Source organism: Cydia splendana, chromosome 3, assembly GCF_910591565.1.
Source record: "Cydia splendana chromosome 3, ilCydSple1.2, whole genome shotgun sequence".
NCBI lineage: Eukaryota > Metazoa > Arthropoda > Insecta > Lepidoptera > Tortricidae > Cydia > Cydia splendana.
The window spans coordinates 14,080,417-14,100,783 of NC_085962.1; the positions used below are offsets into that span (position 1 = coordinate 14,080,417).

The window sequence follows — 20,367 nt, forward strand, 5'->3', positions numbered from 1 at the left end:
ATTGATCACGTCGTGGGGCGCCCCTCGTCGACTCTCGACTAGTCTCGACATTCTTCGGAATCAGCCTGTCAATTAGATCGCAGCTTGCGTGAAACGAAATAACGTCGGTTGCTTTGAGCTAATTTAAAATACACCGTGAACAAAGTTTTGTATGGTGCTCTAAAAATACGATGTTTAGAAAACGGAGTACTAATAAACGGAAATAAATGGCCATGGGCAGTTTCGTCTTTAATACTCTTAGCGTCACTTGCACCATCCCACTAACCCAGGGTTAACCGGTTAAACCGTTAACCCAGTGTCAAATTGTACTGATAACCATGGTAACTCCTAGTTTAACCGGTTAACCCCGGGTTAATGGAATGGTGCAAGTGGGCCTTAAAAAGAACGAAAATCATTGTGTGTTTGACCATTCTGAGGTAGTTTGTAGACTTGGACAAGTTGCACAATGCCATTACTCAGGTCATGATTTTTAGCTAGCATATTAATGTTACCTACCTTTATAGGTACCTACCTACATACATGTACCTACCTACGTATAAAAGAACTAAAAAGAACTGTAAACCTGTTGTTGTTTAATAAATAGTATGCAAAAAACGATTTCTTTAATTAATCAAAGTGTTTTACATAAACATTTTTTACGACTGTATGTAGTTACAGTGATATCAATATCAATATATTCAATATCACTGTAACTTCATACTGTCATAAAAATCTTTTAGAGCTATAAATACCTACAGCAAGTATAAATATCTTCGACTCGCACAAATCAATGTATATTTAACAGTGTTGGGCAAAAAGTAATTCCATTACGAATTATGAATTGCAATTACAAAATGTAATTTGAGTTATGAATTGAAATTACGGAAATGTAATTTCTAATTGCATTAAAATTTCACTGCATTACAAAATGTAATTCGCAATGCAATTAGAAATTACATTTTGTAATTATAATTCTTAATGCTAATTACTTCATGCATTACAAATTACACTCACTTAGTAAAACATTTTCATTGTTTTTATATAGCATGCTATACTTGTGTGTGGGTTTGTGTTTTAATTTTGCAACTCAATTTTAAGGAACTTGTCCTCAAAACTTTCAATACCATTCCACGTGGGTAAATTTGATCCTGTTTGTGTAAGTAATAAATAGTCTATTACGAATTAATGTAATTTCAATTAAAAATTACCAGGTAATTCAAATTAAATTTAATTCAATTACGAGCGTAATGCATTACAAGTAATTGCATTAAATGTAATTTAATGCGTAATGCAATTACAAATTAATTGCATTATGGCCAACACTGGTATTTAAGTTATATAGTTGCTTAAAAAAAGGAGTATTTTGTTTTTAGTTCGTTGGGATCACAATCAAATTTATCCTTTCATATATTATGAGACTTGGCAGCAATAATAAATATCTTCGCCTCACACAAATCAATGTGTATTGAAGTCATATCGTTACTTAAAAACCTGTTTTTGTTTCTGTTTTATACTGGGATCACAATTTTTCATTGCGCTACCTCGCAAGTTTACTTCGTTACAAGTTACGGTGTTTTCTTACTTTCCACCAACTTTTAAACGTCTAATAAAAAGGAAACTTTCGCAATAAACACAGTGGAGCCACTTTGTTTTAATCACTTTATTTTAACTGTCTTGTGCACGTGAGTTTGGTTGCCTATTCTTACCTAACTTTTTCTTCCTCCTTTACTTTGCTCAAACATCAGCTTTGTTTTATAGAGACTGTATTCCGCACTTTTTGTACCCTTTCAGAAGCAAGTTCAGATAAGTCTGTGCCTTTAAAAACCACCACCATGACGGAGTAACAACATACATAACAATAACACAATATAATAACATTTATTTGGTGATAACTTAAATCGTACTCTAAAAAACTTGTGCAGTATCGAATAACTAATCCTTTATAATAATATTATATTATTTTCCATTAGCGCTTTGTTTGAAAAGGGCATAAATATCCGCAGTAGCAATGACTTCCTGATTCTTATTCTGGAACAGTGTTCCTTCAACTTTACATTTTTCAAAGGGCCAGACATTAGGAAAGTTATGCATGGGCACCGTTATATTGTCCAGCTTTTGCATTCCCTGAAAAAAATATGCAATACAATAATATTTATATCGAGATCCTGGCATTGGCATAAATTTTTCCTATACATTAATGCGATGTTCTTGTAAAATTGTTATTTATAAATTTGGAGCCTGCAGATATTTCATAACCTAGCTGATTAAGGACCCGTTATACATTTAATTGTGTACTAAGCAAATAACCCCCTTATTCATAAACGTCTACTGAAGTTGACAAGCCGATAATAATCGTTTGTCCCTTTCCGACGTATTGGTATGATGGAAAGGTACAAACGATTATTATCGGCTTGTCAACTTTAGTAGACGATTATGAATAAGGGGGTAAGTCTGCAAGCGATATTAAAAATGTTTGAATTAAAGGAAAAATTTAAAAATTCACTGCTTCGAGTAATTCGAGTAGTTTTTCAAGCAAGGGCGCACTTCTTGTTTTACCCTGTAAGTAAATACTTATTCCGATAATATAAGTAGGTATATCAAAAATAATACTACTACTACTACTACAAAAAAAACTTCTTCTTGAGTCAGAATATAGGATGCCGATTTTACCCTTCAATAGATCCTCACTATTTATATTTCACCTTATTTGGTTCTCTACTAGTAGAGTTATCATCTTTGCCCATAAGGTATTGGAGACTTCAAGATACTTTTCTCAAAAATGGACGGCAAAGTCGACTTTGCCGTTTAAAAAATAGGTTGCGAAGCGCGTAGTTTATGGTCAGTCAAAAATTAAAAAGTTAAAAACATTGCAGTCTCGATTTTGGGACTGCAATGTTGCATACAAATTCCATTATTTGTCGAGTTCCAAACTTTTTAAAAGTTGAGATGGCCATATCAAATGAAGGCACAGGCCCATTAAACAGCCAAACAGATGATTAGTACCGCGACTATTTAGCTGTCTCAAATAGGTTGGCGTATTTTCGGCAGAAAAATACACTTCTATTTTTTATTAAAAAAATAAAAAGGCGGCAAAGCTAATTTTTTCAATTGTTTCTACTTTTTTCTGTGAAAATATATACGTGAGAAAGTTGCTTTTGTAAAATATTTCTATGATATTTATATTTCTTGCACCATTTTTGAGAAAAGCACTATATATGACTCGGCTGGAAGGCTACTTGCTGGCTTCGGATTCAATTAAACGGACTCCCAAGGTCGTCCGTTTAAAACGAATCCTCAGCCTGCAAGTAGCTACTTCCGAGCCTCGACAATAATGTACTATTATCTTAGTTTGAATGTGTCCGAATACTAGTAGTAACAAGGGCTCTTATTTAATATGAGTAACATTTGAGGATGTTAAAAAAACTACAAAATATACGAGTACGTAGGCGGAGATAAGACCAAAGTCCGGCAAATAAGTCCAATAATCGCTAGGTCGTAACAACTATTATAGTCTGTATCTTTAGGTATTTAAATAAAAGTAAACAAACAATATGTACAGTTTCGGGTAGTTGTAACATTGATTGGTTAACCGATCATTTACAAAACCGCCTGGATTAGTGACTGAACGATCTGACTTTAACCTACATTATTTGATCGTGTAATGTTTTCTTCCACCCAACTTCAACTGGCTTAAGGAGGTATTTGAGGGTAGATTTTGTTTACTTTTATTTAAATACCTACAGATACAGAGTATAGTATATTAATCCACTAACCGGTGGTATTGGACAAATCAAACCAATAAGTTTGAATGCTCCGCCAATATAGGGATCCGAGTTCAATGCGTCGCAAATCTTCGGGAACTTCATCTCAACGAAACTGCGTTTGTACTCATTGTGAAGGAACTCAAACCAGACTAAGCTGAGCTGAAATAAAAAATATATTTTTATCATGTTTATAAGATGAGGTCAGTTTAGTTATTATAATTATAACTAGGTAATTATTCTCTCCCTTCCCATGATCATACTCGTATATATTTTATTTCCTAAATAATATAACTGGAAAACCTGTACCTATGTTGCTGAAGAACTAGAAAAAGGTATTTCAAAAATTTCGCTAAAAAAATTTATATTTATTGAAATAAAATTTTACAGCATTACAGCTAATGCGCTGTAAAATTAAAGTAAGTAGGTAATAAAAACCTATAGGTAGGTACTAAAATTATAAGATAAATATGACAGTAATTAATAAGCTACCTATATTGATTCGCAAAAACGTAAAAATTCTTTATAAAATTGGCCAAAATGGTTGGCCAGACTACTAGTAGGTATGAAAATTACCGATACGTTGTTTCCAAATTCCATTTTAATGTTTGCTTCAATGTTGATGTAGTATCCACTCTTCCTTCCATACCTTCTCACGTTGACTGTCGCGTTTTCTTTGTATATGTATTTTTCGTTGATGTACGTTACCGTTGCTCGTTCGGGAATCACTTGCAGACTCTGATTATGTGGTTATTATTAATGACATATTTTAAATACATAAATGCGTAAACACGAAGTTATTATTACTATAGAGACGACATACCAAACAATGAAATTGTCGCAATCGCAACCTGTAACACGCGACCAAAACGTCGTAAGCGGTGTAAAAATCATGGCGCTTACGCGTTTAGGATGTCGCGAGATTCACGCTCCGCTTCTATGGTTTGATGCCAAAACGGCAGCAACTCATGGCGCAAAATAGTGGTTCTCTGTGCCGATTTTATACGTTAGTAATAATACATATGTAGTTCACAGTGCGTAAATAGAAAAATAGGAACTGTGACAAAATAAAATTTAAGATACTTAGCAGATTTCCTTTATAAATTCTAAATAATGTTCTAATTCATTAAATTTTTTTAGGAAACTACAGGTGCCATTTGTACATTTAAGAGGGTTGTAAAGCCAAAAAATTATAAGGAAACAAAAGGAAAGCCAGTAAAATTAGGATATGGCCGTCGCGCAGTTTTCTACCTTTTATCTCAATTATTCTGAAAATATAATTTTGTTAAAAAATTTGCTCTTCAGAATCTCTCGGCTCTATCACTGTTTTATATTGCTATGGTATGCAGGGTAATGATGTACAATAGTGTTGTTATCATGTTTTATTTTCTATTGAGCCAATTTAACCTTTTAAGGTTTTGGTTAGAGATGCAAATATAGCCTAGTTTCAGTATGTGTTTTTTTTTTCATAGCATTTAAAACTACAATATTGAGTTAGCCTCCTCATAAGGGAAATATTATGGCATTTTACTGATTTGCGAGACTCAAAAGATATTAAACACAGAATTGTCACTAAGTGGGTATACATTATATCATGATGTAACTTACCGAAATATTTTTCCAGTTTAACACTAACACAACTGCGATTAGTAACATACTTATAAGGCCATACATATTCGAAACGATGCTTAAACTACTCTGGCCTTTTCATAAACTATTGTCAGCGTTTAAAACCGGATGTTTATTAAATCCCCAAATTATTGTATTGTATACACATTTGATTTTATCAACTAATAATCGACGAGAATTATTTAGAAATAAACACAAATTTTAGAGATCTTTGTTAAGTACCTATAATGTACACCACCTACTTTCGTTTATATAATAATAAATAAATCCGCATCATCCGTCTCCTTGCAATCGTCGTCGGGCGATGAATTCGCCACCGCGCCCGACACCAGCGAGTCGAGCGACGAGTGCGGCCCGCCGCCGCCGCCGCCACGACCACCAGCGCGGCGCGGGCGGCCTCCGCTGTCGGCACGCTTGGGGCCTGCGGGACATCCTGCCCCGCCCACGGCTCCCGCTGCCGGTGGTGTAGTGCGTCGCATGCGATGGTCTCAAACCATGAATGAGAACGTCATGCGCGCCTACTATGGGGCTACAGAGGAGGGAACCAACTTATGCGCGTACCGTGTCCGAATGCTTCCACTGTTTCAGGCCCTCGAACCGACCATCGACGTGACTGCGCAACGACTATCGGATCAGGTGCGAGTCATCCAGCGGCAAAAGCGGTTGGAAGACTCGACACTTGATCGGCTTCGCATGGAGGCTCTCTCTGCCCGCGCAGCTTCTACCTCGGCGCGGGACCCGCCCGCCACGTCGCCGGATCCGGTGCCGGCACCCGACCAGGCACCGGGGGCACCGCGGGTAGATCTCAGTGCCGACGAGGAGGAGTTCGCGCAGAGTGTGAGTAGTACAGCCAATGAGCAACTGAGGAGGACTCTGGACGAGGCGATTACGCAGTACCGCTCCACACCCAATACTAGGCCACGATTACCACGTTTGCCTATGAATAGACACAATCTAGCGCTAATGGGAGCCCTAAACGCTTTACTAGAGCCATATTTGCGGACTAGTAAAGATTTAGATGATACGCACGCGATCATGTATTGCGGAGCCATCGCGGCGTGCCGTGTTGCACGAGTCAAGTTACCGGACTCTGAACGTGCACCTAGGACCGCCGTAGGTGCCCCCGCATGGCAAGTACGGATCGAGCGACGTATCAGCTCTTTTAGGACTCTTATCGCTAAGCTGATCTGCTTCAGGGGGGGCAACAATCGCCCCCGAGTAATGCGCTTCGTAAACCAGGCATTCGCGGGGACGGATACCAGGCCCCGCGACTACATGGCTAACGTTACGGAGCGCATCGACTTTCTAAAGCAGAAAGTCTATGCATGGGCAAACCGTATTCGCCGCTACAGAGAGCGTGTGGACCGATACCAGCATAATCGTCTTTTCCAGAGTGACCAAAGGAAGATGTACCGAAAGTGGGAGGAAACCAACCTTCGTGCGTCCGACTCGCAGCCACCGGATGCTACTGTCATGAATGACTTCTGGCGTAGCATCTGGTCGGTGCCTGTCGGGCACACCGAGGGGAGTTGGATGAGTGTTGTGGAGCGTGAGTGCGAGTCCATTGAACCTATGGGAGCAGTCACCATCAGCCCCGATGACGTAAGTTGTGCCATCCGCACGGCCCAGAACTGGAAAAGTCCTGGGCCGGATGGATTGCACAACTTCTGGCTAAAATGGTTCCGATGCTCACACTCCTGCTTGGCAGCACAATTTCAACAAGCCCTCGAGCTCTCCCCTCTCAGCCGCTTGGATTGACTACAAGAAGGCCTATGATTCGGTGCCTCATTCATGGCTGGGGAGGGTCTTAGAGCTGTACAAAGTTGATGCAGCTTTGAGAGCCTTCCTAAGCGCGTGTATGGGGCAGTGGACCACAGTCCTTCGTCAACCAGGAGGCGGGGATGACCGACCTGGCCCACAGGATTTTATAAGGATTGAGCGAGGAATCTTTCAGGGCGACAGTCTGAGTCCGCTATGGTTCTGCCTAGCTCTGAATCCCCTCAGCACCCTGCTGAAGGATTTGGGACTAGGTTGCCGGCTTCGGAGAGAGGGTGAAGTTATTTCTCACCTTCTGTACATGGATGACCTCAAATTATTTGCACCAAATACCCAAGGCTTGTTGGAGCTACTGAAAACCACCGAAGACTTCAGTAGTGCCATCAACATGGAGTTTGGTGTCGATAAATGTGCGGTTATGCATGTACAGCGGGGGAGGGTTGTAAATTCAACAAATTTACAACTTTCTGAGACAATGTCTTTCAGATCTATCTCTGAATCAGAAACCTATAAATACCTTGGTATGTCACAGTCGTTGGGTATTGAGGACGAGGGTATTAGACGGTCAGTGAAGGAGCCCTTTTTCAGTCGGCTCACAAAAGTCCTTAACAGTCTTTTGTCAGGAGGCAACATAGTGCGCGCCTTCAACGCCTGGGTAATGCCCCTCCTCACATACTCCTTTGGCATACTAAGGTGGACTCAGACCGAGCTGGACGCCCTGGATCGGAGGGTCCGATCACTGCTCACCACACATCGCATGCTACACCCACGCTCGTCAGTTATGAGATTGTACATCTCACGGAAGTGTGGAGGTCGAGGCTTTCTAAACGCCAAGGATTTCCACAACCGCGAGGTGTACAATCTCAGGAATTATTTCCTTAACAACGAGTGTGGGATGCATCGTGATGTGGTGGCAGTAGACAGGAACCTAACGCCGCTCTCCTTGGCAAACGTGAACTGGCGCAAACCTGTGGTACTAAGTACTGCGGATCGCAAGGCGGCATGGGAGAGTAAGGTGCTACACGGGCGGTTCTACAAGGCCCTCACGGGACCCGATGTGGACCTGCTCGCGTCGGTGAATTGGTTACGATTCGGGGACCTCTTCGGAGAAACCGAGGGTTTTGCCTGTGCAATTGCGGACGAAGTGATGATGACGAACAACTATCGGAAATATATCCTGAAGGACGGTACGGTCGACATCTGTCGGGCATGCCGCCGTCCCGGAGAGTCACTCAGGCATATAATTTCCGGTTGTTCTCATCTTGCTAACGGTGAGTACTTGCACAGACATAATCTCGTAGCCAGGATTATTCACCAACAACTTGCTCTTCTATACGGCCTTGTGGACCGCGAAGTACCGTACTACAAGTACTTACCTGCGCCTGTTCTCGAGAATGGTCGTGCCACGCTCTATTGGGATCGATCTATCATCACTGACAGGACTATTGTCGCCAATAAGCCTGACATCGTGCTGATAGACCGATCGCAGCGCCGGGCCTTGCTCGCCGACGTCACCATCCCTGATGAGAATCTCGTGAAGGCCGAGAAGGACAAGTCCAGCAAGTACCTAGACTTAGCTCACGAGATTACCGCCATGTGGGATGTTGACTCGACGATCATTGTTCCGATAGTTGTGTCAGCGAACGGTCTCATAGCGAAGAGTCTCGACCAACACCTAGAGAGACTCTCGCTGGGTGGTTGGATCAAGGGTCAGATGCAGAAGGCGGTAATTTTGGACACGGCGCGTATAGTACGTCGGTTCCTCACTCTGCAGCCCTGACCACCGGCAGCTTGGGCCAAGCCCCGCTGCCGGCGGCACCCTAGGTTAGGTTTTTTATAATGTGTTTATATATTTTTGTTATGTTTTGTAAGTGTTTTTATATTTTACTTTTATACTCACATTGTAAAATCCTAACCTAAGACCCTAATTGAATAAAGAAAATAATAAATACTACTTACTTATTTTTTTATTGCTTGGATAAGTAGGGACCTGTGGTACCCCGAATAGTTTTTTAAGTGTTTTGGAAGTACATATCATACGGCCGGCCGTAGTCTTATAAGATTACCTACACATTAATTATGGTTTGTGTCAAAATGGATTTTCATCTATTATACATCGTTTTTTATCTTTTGTTCTTTAATACTTATTACCTCGGGCGATCACATAGCTCCGTTACGTTTCGAGTCTGACAACGATCAGTTTCGCTAGGCTACCTCGGTACCGGAAACATTATTAATAGATAACACTAAAGTACAAAACGATAACCGACAAACTAGACGACAAATAAAGCATTGTTTGTTTTGGTATGACATTGCAACGAGGATCTAACCACTTAGAATAAAACTGGACAGATTGCGAATCAGACTCGCTCACCGAGGGTTCGGTACAAATTTCACTTTTTTATTTTTTTATTTTTTACAAAATAGTTTTTAGATTTTTTCCTGTTCTTGTAGTGTTAGACCCACTGAGGTATTATGTAAACTAGAGACGACATCTCGAACAAAATGTTTCCGCACTTCATAGAAGTGCATGCACTTCTCTGATTTTAGTACGTCATCGACCACTGACGAGATGCCACAGACGTACAGAAAATAATAAAATAATAATTAAAAAATGCCTTTGTACGTGTTGAAAAGTTGCAACAATAGGACAAGAAAATATAATAAAAGCGATGGAATAACATTTCACCGGTAAGCAATCGAATAACTGTTGATTTACAATAATTTAGTTTATCACGAAACGTCACTTTCGAACTTCCGCGGCTGGAAGCCATTTTCTTCGGCGCAAAGATTAATTTTCTCAGACGTGACACATTGGTACCTACCTACGAAATGGTTGTATACGTTGTTGGTTAATTGCACAAAAGTTACGAAATATATATAATATATATTTTTCTCGTTATTTATTGAATGTTTTAGTTACAATCACGTATTTTATAATATATTTATGTTACATTAAGGGTGGTAAGTGCAAAATTGTTACCGAGAATCAAATAGAAAATGTGATGAATCGTTAAAAAATTTAATATAGTCCGTGATACAAGTATGTACTTAGAATATTGTATAGAAATAATATTTTAGGAAAGAATCCTCGTTTTCACCCGTGCGATATATAATAAAAGTTATAAAAAAGGTAAATTATATTCAAGTTTGCGTTTTAGTAGTTGTTCCCATTAGAAAAGTTGCTCGGTATCACCTATATATTCACGTCGTATAATATTGCAGGTCATTAAAAAATAACCCTGTACGTAGGCAGAATATGAGCAGTTGCCATAACAGTGTCGCCTCTGGCCTAAATACGCTTATTCTTCACCTTAGTGACAGACGTCAAACGCCGAAAATGGCAGACACAATTTGTTCGAGATGTCGACTCTAGTTATATACCTCAATGGTTAGACCAGGGCTCTCCAAACCCCGGCCCGCGGGCCAAATTCGGCCCGCGACGCGTTCCAATCCTGCCCGCCGACACCCAAAGGGTCCGGCCCGCGGGAGCCAGGCTCCAGGGATTCAGCCCTAACAGCAGCCTTGAGAGTCTACATACGTTTTTTGCGGCATAAATAGCTGTATCATTCTTTTTACCTGAACTAAAAAGTTTTTTTTTTCACAGCTTCAAGGGACTTATTATGGTTTTAATTTTAACTCGATACCTCCACGCGTGCCTGAGATGAAGGGTCTTGACAGATAGACAGACGGACAGACGGACAACAAAGTGATCCTATAAGGGTTCCATTTTTTCCTTTTGAGGTACGGAACCCTGAAAAATTTACGAATTGAAAAGCTTACAGCACTTTGAAAGTACCTATAATATAAATTAAATCCATGTGTAAAGTTGCAAAGTGTGTGTTGAAACACAAGTGACGAGTAATATGCATAGCGTGCGAAAAAAATTAACTTACATGGGATGAAATCTTCATATTAAGCGTATATGTAGGTCCACACTACGAGTAGTGTGGGTAAACCAATATTTTCCAATATAGTTATAGCAATGAGTCCTGGTATAAGAAATTGACCCAAATAATTAATTAACGAACGTGTCGCAATCAGGTCATGCGACCTGGTGATATAATTTAATTGGGCCAACTTTTCAATTACTCCGCCAATGAGCAAAGTAATTTGGCACCATTTCACTGCCATTCGGAATTAGTTTCGTTTTAAATCATCATCATTATCTTCCTCGTGGCTCGTGGGAGCCTGGGATCGGCTTGGTAACGAATCCCAAGAATTGGCGTAATAATAATATGTCAGCGCTAATATGTCCTTACGCGTGAGATGCATAGAAAGAAAGTCACGTATACGTTAGCGTATATGTTAGTGTTAACACAGTCGGGACTCATGGTAGGGGTACTTATGACAAACGTCTTATAGTAGTGTGTGACAAACGGACAAAGCTCTGCGAAGCAAAAATTAGTTATTTTCCAAAGGCCGATGTGCAATACTTAACGCCGGGTACATGCCAGTACAAATTCAAATCATATTTTGGCTACAACGTCTTACGCGTATACGCAAAATAAATAGTAATACATACTTATATCACAAAAAATTACCAGAAAAATCGCAAGACTTAAGGAAAAGTGGAAATGATTACACCTAATATGATTTCGTCAGATAAGTAAGTTTTCTCTAAATGAGAAACTAGGTCAGCCATGACAAGGATTGATTGAGATTTATGACAGCTGCTGTGCTTCTAATTAGCCACCTGGAGGGAAATAATGAAAGGATGAGGTTCGAGGGCGCCAACCGGAATCTACTATTAGGTAGATATGTGTTCTGTATCTTATGAACCGTAATATTTAGATAAAGAAATGACATTTTAAGACATTATGTATTTGCGGTCGAATACAAGGTGACTTTATAGTTTTTTAGGGTCCGTTACCCAAAGAATGACAATCGGAACCCCATTTTTAGAGTTCCGTATCCAAAGGGCAATAACGGGATCCTATTACTAAGACTCCGCTGTCCGTCCGTCTGTCTGTTCGTCTGTCTGTCATCAGGCTGTATCTCATGAACCGTGATAGCTAGACAATTGAAAATTTCACAGATGATGTATTTCTGTTGCCGCTATACACAACAACAAAACAACACAAATAATAAAAAGTACGGAACCCTCGGTGGGCGAGTCCGACTTGCACTTGGCCGGTTTTATGTGTCGTGCAGATCCAGCCCACTTTACAGGCCCAGGAGCCTACACCTATGCTACAATCTACAATTCACCTGCATGATATTGTCATTTTTGATTGGCGCGAGCGAGACGCACGGTCGAATGATAACAAACGACATCATTTAGACAAATTTAAGTCAGAATTGGCCTCCTGTAGTTCCTGTAGTCCGAAAGTTCATTGCACGACGTTGCGCCCGAAAGGTGGCTATATGGGTTAATATTTCCACAAAAAAAACTTTAAAATATAATATAATATTATGTAGCACAACCAATTAGTTCCCACACAAACGTGTAGACTCACCTTCCATACCCTCATACACACGTCTGTGACCCCTTTAATCTTCATACACTCACCATTCATCACATTCACTCTAAACCAATCACTCAATCACTTCGCGCGTGCGCCATACTGGCAGTCTGATTTTGGTCCGATTCCGTTTGTCTTTCGAGATGCAACGCACGCGACCTTATGATATTCCGTGAAAGTTCCCTTCCTATAGTTATTTTGTGTAAACCACAGGACCCTTTTGACCATCCCTGGTTATAATTAATATTAGTTAGTATAGTCTAGCAAGTGACAGACTAAAATAGAAACGAAGGCTGTTTTAATTATAAAATGAACAGTTTTCTCGGAACCAATTATTTAAACTTCTGTTCACAAATCAAAATATGAAACCGAATATTGCATTTGTCCCAATGCCCGCTGCTGTAAGCCCTCTCGACTTTGTGAGGACCTGGCGAACTTCAGCGATAAATTTAAATCGCACTTCGTGCAGCTGAGACATTTACTTGCAACTTTCTCATTGGCGAAGCATTCTGCTACAATACGTATTGTGAACTTCAACGTCACGTCACGTGTTGGCAACAGCGGGCTTCTGATATGAGGCAATTGAAAAAAGGTTTTTTCTAGATAATTTTCGACTAGGTACCGCTCTGAGATAATCTACCTACCGTTTTGGTGCATAACATTGTATTGACGTGGTTATTTCATATTATCATTGTTCCATTAAAATGTAAACTATCTTTTACTCTGCATTTTTTTTATTAATAAGTTTGTAAAAAAATGTTTAAGTGCTGTTTGCATATATTTCTTAAGGACAAATATCATTGTCTCATATAATTTAATAAGTATTTTCCCTTAGCGTCCCATTTGCATAAAACACCATATGTACATACCTAGGTATATTTATGAACAAAAACTTATCGCTGCAGAGTTAATTAAAAACCAGACCACCAGTCAATGGGAACAAAAGTACCATCAGTATTGATAAATGCGGCTTGTTAGTCCAAGCTGTCCGCCATCTTGATTATCGGAGCGCTAACAAGATGGCGGTGGCGTAACGTAAAGTATCGCTCACTTTATTATACCGGCTTGTCTAGACGAAAGGATGTATGTTTTAGTTAAACCATAGTACTTAAGTCTTTAAGTGGCAAACGTCCGTTTTAAGCTAGACGGTTCATTGGACCGCGGCACGAAACTGATTGTTACATCCGATGCTTGTATATAAATAAAAATAAAAATAAATAAATAATGCGCATGACTAAAGTGATTAACAAAAGTAGATGTTGAAATCATCGTTACCGATATAATATTTAAAACTTTCGCGTTTTGAACACATATTAACTCACATTTAAAATAAATAACTCATAAACTCATAAATTCGCGATATAAAATATAAATGTGAGTTAATATCATCGTTACCGTTCATCTCCAAAACAGTTAAAAAATAAATGGATACATGATTGCTACATGCCTAAAGTTAACTTACAAAAATTGTAACTTTTTATAGGTTTTTAACAACAAAAATGGTCGAACTTGAATTGTCTTCATAAAAGTATGAAACTTGGCATAGTTGTTATTTATTGACCGAAGCGAAGCGAAGGTCTACGTTTTGACTCGGGCATTTTGCTTTCGTATGTCCGGATGTTCTCCTCTACAGGTCGCAATTCTTAACCGATTCTCGTGAAATTTTGTGACCGAATTTTATGACTAAATAAAATTTTTTTGTCAATCCGGTTTTTGGAAATTTTTAAAAATGACGGAGTCGTGATACCTGGCGCCTAAACAAATAGTCGTATCGATATCATAAGACTTTTTTCTTTTTGAGACATGTTTACAGAGTTAATAGCAAAAAATGCAGAAAAAAATTATCGCTGGTTTAGGCGGTATTTAGATATTTAATTTTAACTAATTTTAATTTGAGAAGGAGTAGCTAAATTTCGTCAACCCATCTAAGAACTATTTGGCTCAGTTTGTAAACGTTCGCTTTTTCTGTTTGCACAGAGGGTCTGGGTTCGATCCCCAGTAATTGTATGCTGGGATATTATAACTTTTTGTATTTTTTTACACATAAATTTCGTATTGTTTTTCTTTAATTTACTATACACCGTGTTTTTATTGAATTCCGTTAACTTCGGGGTATAGTTAAGTACGTTTATAAGAACTAAATGGCATATTTAATTTTCAAAAAAAAAATTTTTTTTTGTTTTCTTTTTTGTTTTTTTTTTTGTTTAAAAAGTAATTAAATGTAGCATATAGCGTTGTTGTAACACGGGCATTACATTTAACTCAACCAAACAATTGAAATCTGTGACATATCAATGTCATTTCGTACATCAATCGACCGAGATTGTACTTAAGTTTAGTAGCAAATGTATGAACTCATTCTAAACACTAATCAATATGTAAGCCGGCCCTAAGGCAAGTGTACACGCTTGTAGAGGCCTTATAGTAAAAAAATAAATTATGGATTATCTCCGAAATGGACTTAATTAGAACATCGGTGTCTTTGAGAAAGTTACTTGATTTAAGCTCAGGAATGCACCCTTGAAATTAACGGAAATCAAAAAAAACACGGTGTATTTAAAGCTCTTAGCACCATGTTATTTCAAGCTCTGCTCGCGAGGTCTACAGCTCACAGAGCCACTAGTGTTAAAATATGCCAATTAAAAAACATCCATAACTCTGAAACATATAGGTAATATATAATATATTACCTATATTTAATGTGATAAACACAAATAAATGCCCTTACCAGCATTCGAACCCGGGACCTCCTGACCTGCTTCGTAAGCAGTGTCACTACCGACTAAGCTAGGAGGTCGTTTAAGTACATAATTTTCCTGTATTTTAGGGCCTGCACCTTAAAGGGAAAACACGGAACCCTTAAGAGAACATAATAATATATTCTTGTGTCTGTCTGTCTGTCCGACTGACACGGTCAATATGCTCTGTCGATATATGTATAATATGACTGTCTTTTTACTTTCCTATAAACTATATAACCTTACCTTCCATTCCATACCTTACAAAAAATGAAAATTGGAAATCAATAGTGAAAAAAAATGGTTTTATTTTTTTTATTTTGAAATCCAAGGAAGCAGAAGAAATGGAACTCTATTCCTATTGCAAACGGTTTAAATAACATATAATTAATTAGTACTACGGGTAGGACCGTGGGCCTTACGAGGATATTGCAATTTTACTGAAATTATAGGTCAATCGAGATACCACATCCTAGCATTGTTCTACCTCTATAAATCGAAAACACTGCCATAAAACTGCAAAAAAGGCTATTACCGGCGACCAAAGATAATTCTCAGCCGTCCAAAAAGGCACGAGATGCGACGCAACTTAATTTTTCATGTCATTAAACAAGGAGTCGTATTACGCACACCGTTACATTAATTTGGAGACTGGCGGCGTCACTCCCCTTTTAGCACAGATTAATAATATTTTGATAAATATATTTATTTATATTTTTCAGAAAAAAAAACCGACTTCTATGGAGGCCAGTGAAAGATTATTGTAGTTGGTGCACTATGTAGAAAATTAGTTGAAACCACCCACATTTCTAGTATCATTTCGTTTCTGTAAGGCTCGCAGTTCTAACCTAACCTAACCCATTTTTGTTCGGTTCTGTGAGGATCGCTGTTAAAACCTAACCTAACCCACTTAACGGCGCGTGCGGTGCGGTGTACGGGGGTTTGAGCGGGAGGGGCTATTAAGTTTGGCATCATTATACTTTATATCGTACATTTTATAGCACGAGTAGGTAATCATAGTGGTTCATTTAGTTTAGGTATCATAGTGGGGTTTTCCGGGTCAAGGTCCGGGTCCAGGTCTGAGTTCAGGTTCAGATAAGAGCCCGGATCCAGGTCCAGGTCTGGGTTCAGGGCTAGCTCCGGGTCCGAGTCCAGGTCCGCCGGGTCCGGGTCGAAACCGGATGCGGGTCCAACTCAAAATCGAAATTCGAAATCGCCAAACGTGTACTATGCGTTGTTGAAGAGTTCTGTTCTGATCATCATCAGCAGTTCCACTTCCTCAAATCTCACTTTTTTTAATGTATTTATTTATTTATTTTATTTTAAACTTTAATGCACAGTAAAAAATATACAGTGACAAAAGGCGGACTTAATGCTACACGGCATTCTCTACCAGTCAACCTTTAGGCCAAACAGAGAAGCATAGTTGGTGCGGGGTATGTAAAAACACTAAAACTTGATGCTTAAAATTAATATATATGCTTGATTTGTTGATAAAAACATAAAAATCACTATATGTATGCCTTTAAGATTTGAGGAGTTCCCTCGATTCCTCATGGATCCCATCATCAGAACCGGGTTTTGACAAAAACGGGACCAATCTGTATGCATTCTGTTTATAAACAGTGCAGTGGTCCTGTCATATGTTTACGCAAATACGCCTCTACAATCCTCTTTCCAAATACAGTGAAACCTGGATAAGTGAGACTTCAAGGGACGAGCAGATTTGTCTCACTTAAAGAGGTATTCCACTTACCCAGGCTCTCAGTTAACCAGGTACAAATAAATTTCTGTCTCATTTACAGAGGGTCCCATTAATAGAGGTGAGAATAGAGGATATATCTCAGTTATAGAGGTGGTTAATGAGGTATTTTGTAAGTAATTAACTTTAAATGTTTAGGTAAAATAATCCTTGTCCCTAAATATGTTTTAAGTCTGTTTAAATATTTCTTTGAATTTATTTTGAATGATTTTCCAAATGATATACAGGGTGAAATTTAATTCACTGGCCAAATTGAAACACCCGAAAGAACTCGAAAAAATATTAAACACGTGTTTTTTCTTTTAATACCGCTCAGTACATTTTTTTCGAAATAACTCATCATCAAGTTGTCCTAAAAACCTCGTACGTTATGGTGAACCGACAACTACCCACTACACCCGCTTCTCTCTTATCAGTTAAGGTCATTGACACCCCGCCCCTCCCGCTGTTTGCAATCGCGTCACCAATTATGAACCCTATTGCAGCGAGATAAGACGCTTACCTACATAAGTTGCTAATTTTTCCTTCATACTTTAACGGGCTTAGAGCCATCAAAATGCAAAGGCAACCCATTTTTAATCTAAAATATTATTTCTGACTAATGATTATTAACAAAACGTCCGTGGCTTAAAAACAATGAGTAAAAACTAGGTCAGGAATCTTTGCATTCAGGCGTATTTAAAAAATTGAATCATCTTATGTACTTACATTTGATTAAAAGTCGACGCAATTAACGAAAGTCCCACGAGATGGTACTCTTGGATTCAATCCTTGTCTGCGAAGGCGTACTGGAACTGATTCCATTTCGTATAATCTTTGTGCACCACGTAAACACTCACCACTTAATAAATAACACCGTACCATTTCCTAATATTCCCGGTTCGAAAACATTTTTTTAAACCTTAGTACGCGCGCGATTATTATTTTAAGGTTGGCGAGTGACGAGTGACTAATCATTTATGCTAACCGTTATGTTTACCGCTAGCGCGGAATGGTTTAGACTACCCTCGAAATTGATAAACCTGCCTACCATCGCCAACACTAACTAGGTGGACCCTATTGCAACGATTATAAGGTTTAGTGAAGGTCAGATAAGGGTTTTGCTGATGTTGTTGTTAAAACCTACTATTAGGTTTGTTTACATTTGTGGTAATAGGGTGACCACGACTCGTGGAAAGTATTTAAAAATTGAAAAATGAAAATTAAAAAAAAATGTACTCTTTTTTTTCGCTAAATAGATTCCTTAAGTGTAACCTAGTGCCTGGAATGAATATGGCCAGTGATTTAAATTTCACCCTGTATTTTTTCAATTAAATTTGTTACGGACTTTATTGCGTCTTAGAAATTTATTAAATGAAAATTTGTTTATTCTTGTTACTTATGAAGATTTCAGCTTTCGTTTCGATAGTTTTAACTACATAAAGTAACTAAATGAAACTTGTAGTCGTTTAGACACAATTAAGCAAATGCGGAATTTGTGGATAGACTAAGAGTTAGTAAGAATACGGAAATAGATCAATAAAGTCCAAGTTAGAGAGGTCATAAATTGACGTTATCTCAGATACAGAGGTAATTCGCATAAAATTCTAAAAAATCAATTAGGAAAATGTAATCTTATAAATAATAGTCTCAGTAAAAGAGGTAAAATACACTCTCTGTCTCAATTATAGAGGTAAATGTGACTATAAAATTACAACAACTAATCCCAGTTATAGAGGTTCGTTTTATCTCACTAACAGAGGTAATTCAGTGCTAAAGTGTCGGGACCGCACCATGAGTCCCAGCTATAGAGGTTTCTCACTTATCCAGGTCCCACTTAACCAGGTTTCACTGTAAGTACCTAAATGTATAAATTTGGGGATTATGTTAAACTATGTAGGTAGGTGTGATTATCTTTAATTACCAGTTCTAGTAAAAAAGGGCGGGAATGCAAAATACGTACACATAAGGTTGTACTCATTACCTACCTACTACTAGTCTGAATGAACTCTTACCTTTATAAAACTGATGTATCTTTATTTAATCTTGCAGTATTGTTTAATCTGGGCCTTAGCGTTCTTCTCCCCTATCGTTGAGTACCGTCATCACAAATTCAAATGCTGTTTAGTCATTATCACGTAGCACCTGTTGCCCGGGTCGGATTATTTTAAGGAATTTCCGCATACCGAGGGATGTCAATTTCATGATTGAACGCCAAGGCTCGAACAAAAATTGTGTTACTTCTACCCTTAAAAATTTTAAAGAAAGCGAGGATAAATCTATGTTTTTTCTCATAAGTTATTAATGACAATTTCGCTGATTGAGAATGTTTTTTTTTTTCTTCGTAAAAGTAAATTCAGAGCAGAAAAGGCTTTGTTTTACTGAAATATTACTTAACACTTGAACGCATTTTGAAGTATTTTCACGCAGCACAGTTGCTGCGTAAACAATGTGATTTTATCGTTTAAGACGAGTTTGTGGATTGGAAATAATCTATTTGGAACGGTTAACTGGGGGTCATTGGACAAACTTACCTTCAAAAGTCTTTGCACAGTACATTAAAGGCCCATTGATGCACTGACGGTCCGAAGAAAACAGGATACTTGGCAGGTACTTATGAAATGATAGGTATGAAGGTTAGCTTCCTACTACGAAATTTTGACGCCTTGACAAAGAATTGTTCAATGTTCAATCCAAGAGGATAGATGAAAAAGAAAAGGAGGAATCAAGTTTTTGGGAGCTGATATGATTATTTGTTACATACAAATAAACACACAAACGTTGAATGATTAACTAGTATATTCACGGGTATTTTTTAAAAGTTAATAGGTACAAACGAGAAGGTGATGTTCGGATCGCAACTACAGTTGCATTACTGATGCGACGCGGGTACTCTCACGGTCAGTTTCCCTCATAAAATGAGTGACGTTCGTAGCCGCATTACTGCCGCGATTTGAACGTTCAAGCCGTCACACATTTTGTTAAGGAAATTGAGAGTGACAGCGCCCACGTCAAGGCCACAGCCGTCGCCACAGTGATGAAGCTGCAGTTACCATCCGAACGTCACCTATAGAAGGGACAATGCAATGCAACTGACCAACAGGCCATCATTTCGGCGTCAGGTTAACTGACGCTTTTTTTATTATACTCCTATTTTATGCCTACTGTCATCGGGTACTTTGCAAAAATGCATAATTGTACCAACCGTCGCTTTCAAACTACAAAAATGGGTGTAACATTTAACCCAGGTGATCCTCGTCACTTTTGACGGTTGTTAG

General features: G+C 38.6%; 1 long non-coding RNA gene across 1 annotated transcript; it reads right to left on the minus strand.

Annotated features, from left to right (window-relative positions):
- Window positions 1-1,937: 1,937 nt before the first annotated feature.
- On the minus strand, window positions 1,938-4,508 carry LOC134806276 (uncharacterized). Its single transcript, XR_010146496.1, has 3 exons — window positions 4,317-4,508; window positions 3,753-3,902; window positions 1,938-2,103 (listed from the first exon to the last, which is right to left on the minus strand). It is a non-coding gene; the product is annotated as an uncharacterized LOC134806276 (long non-coding RNA).
- Between the last annotated feature and the right edge of the window lie 15,859 nt (window positions 4,509-20,367).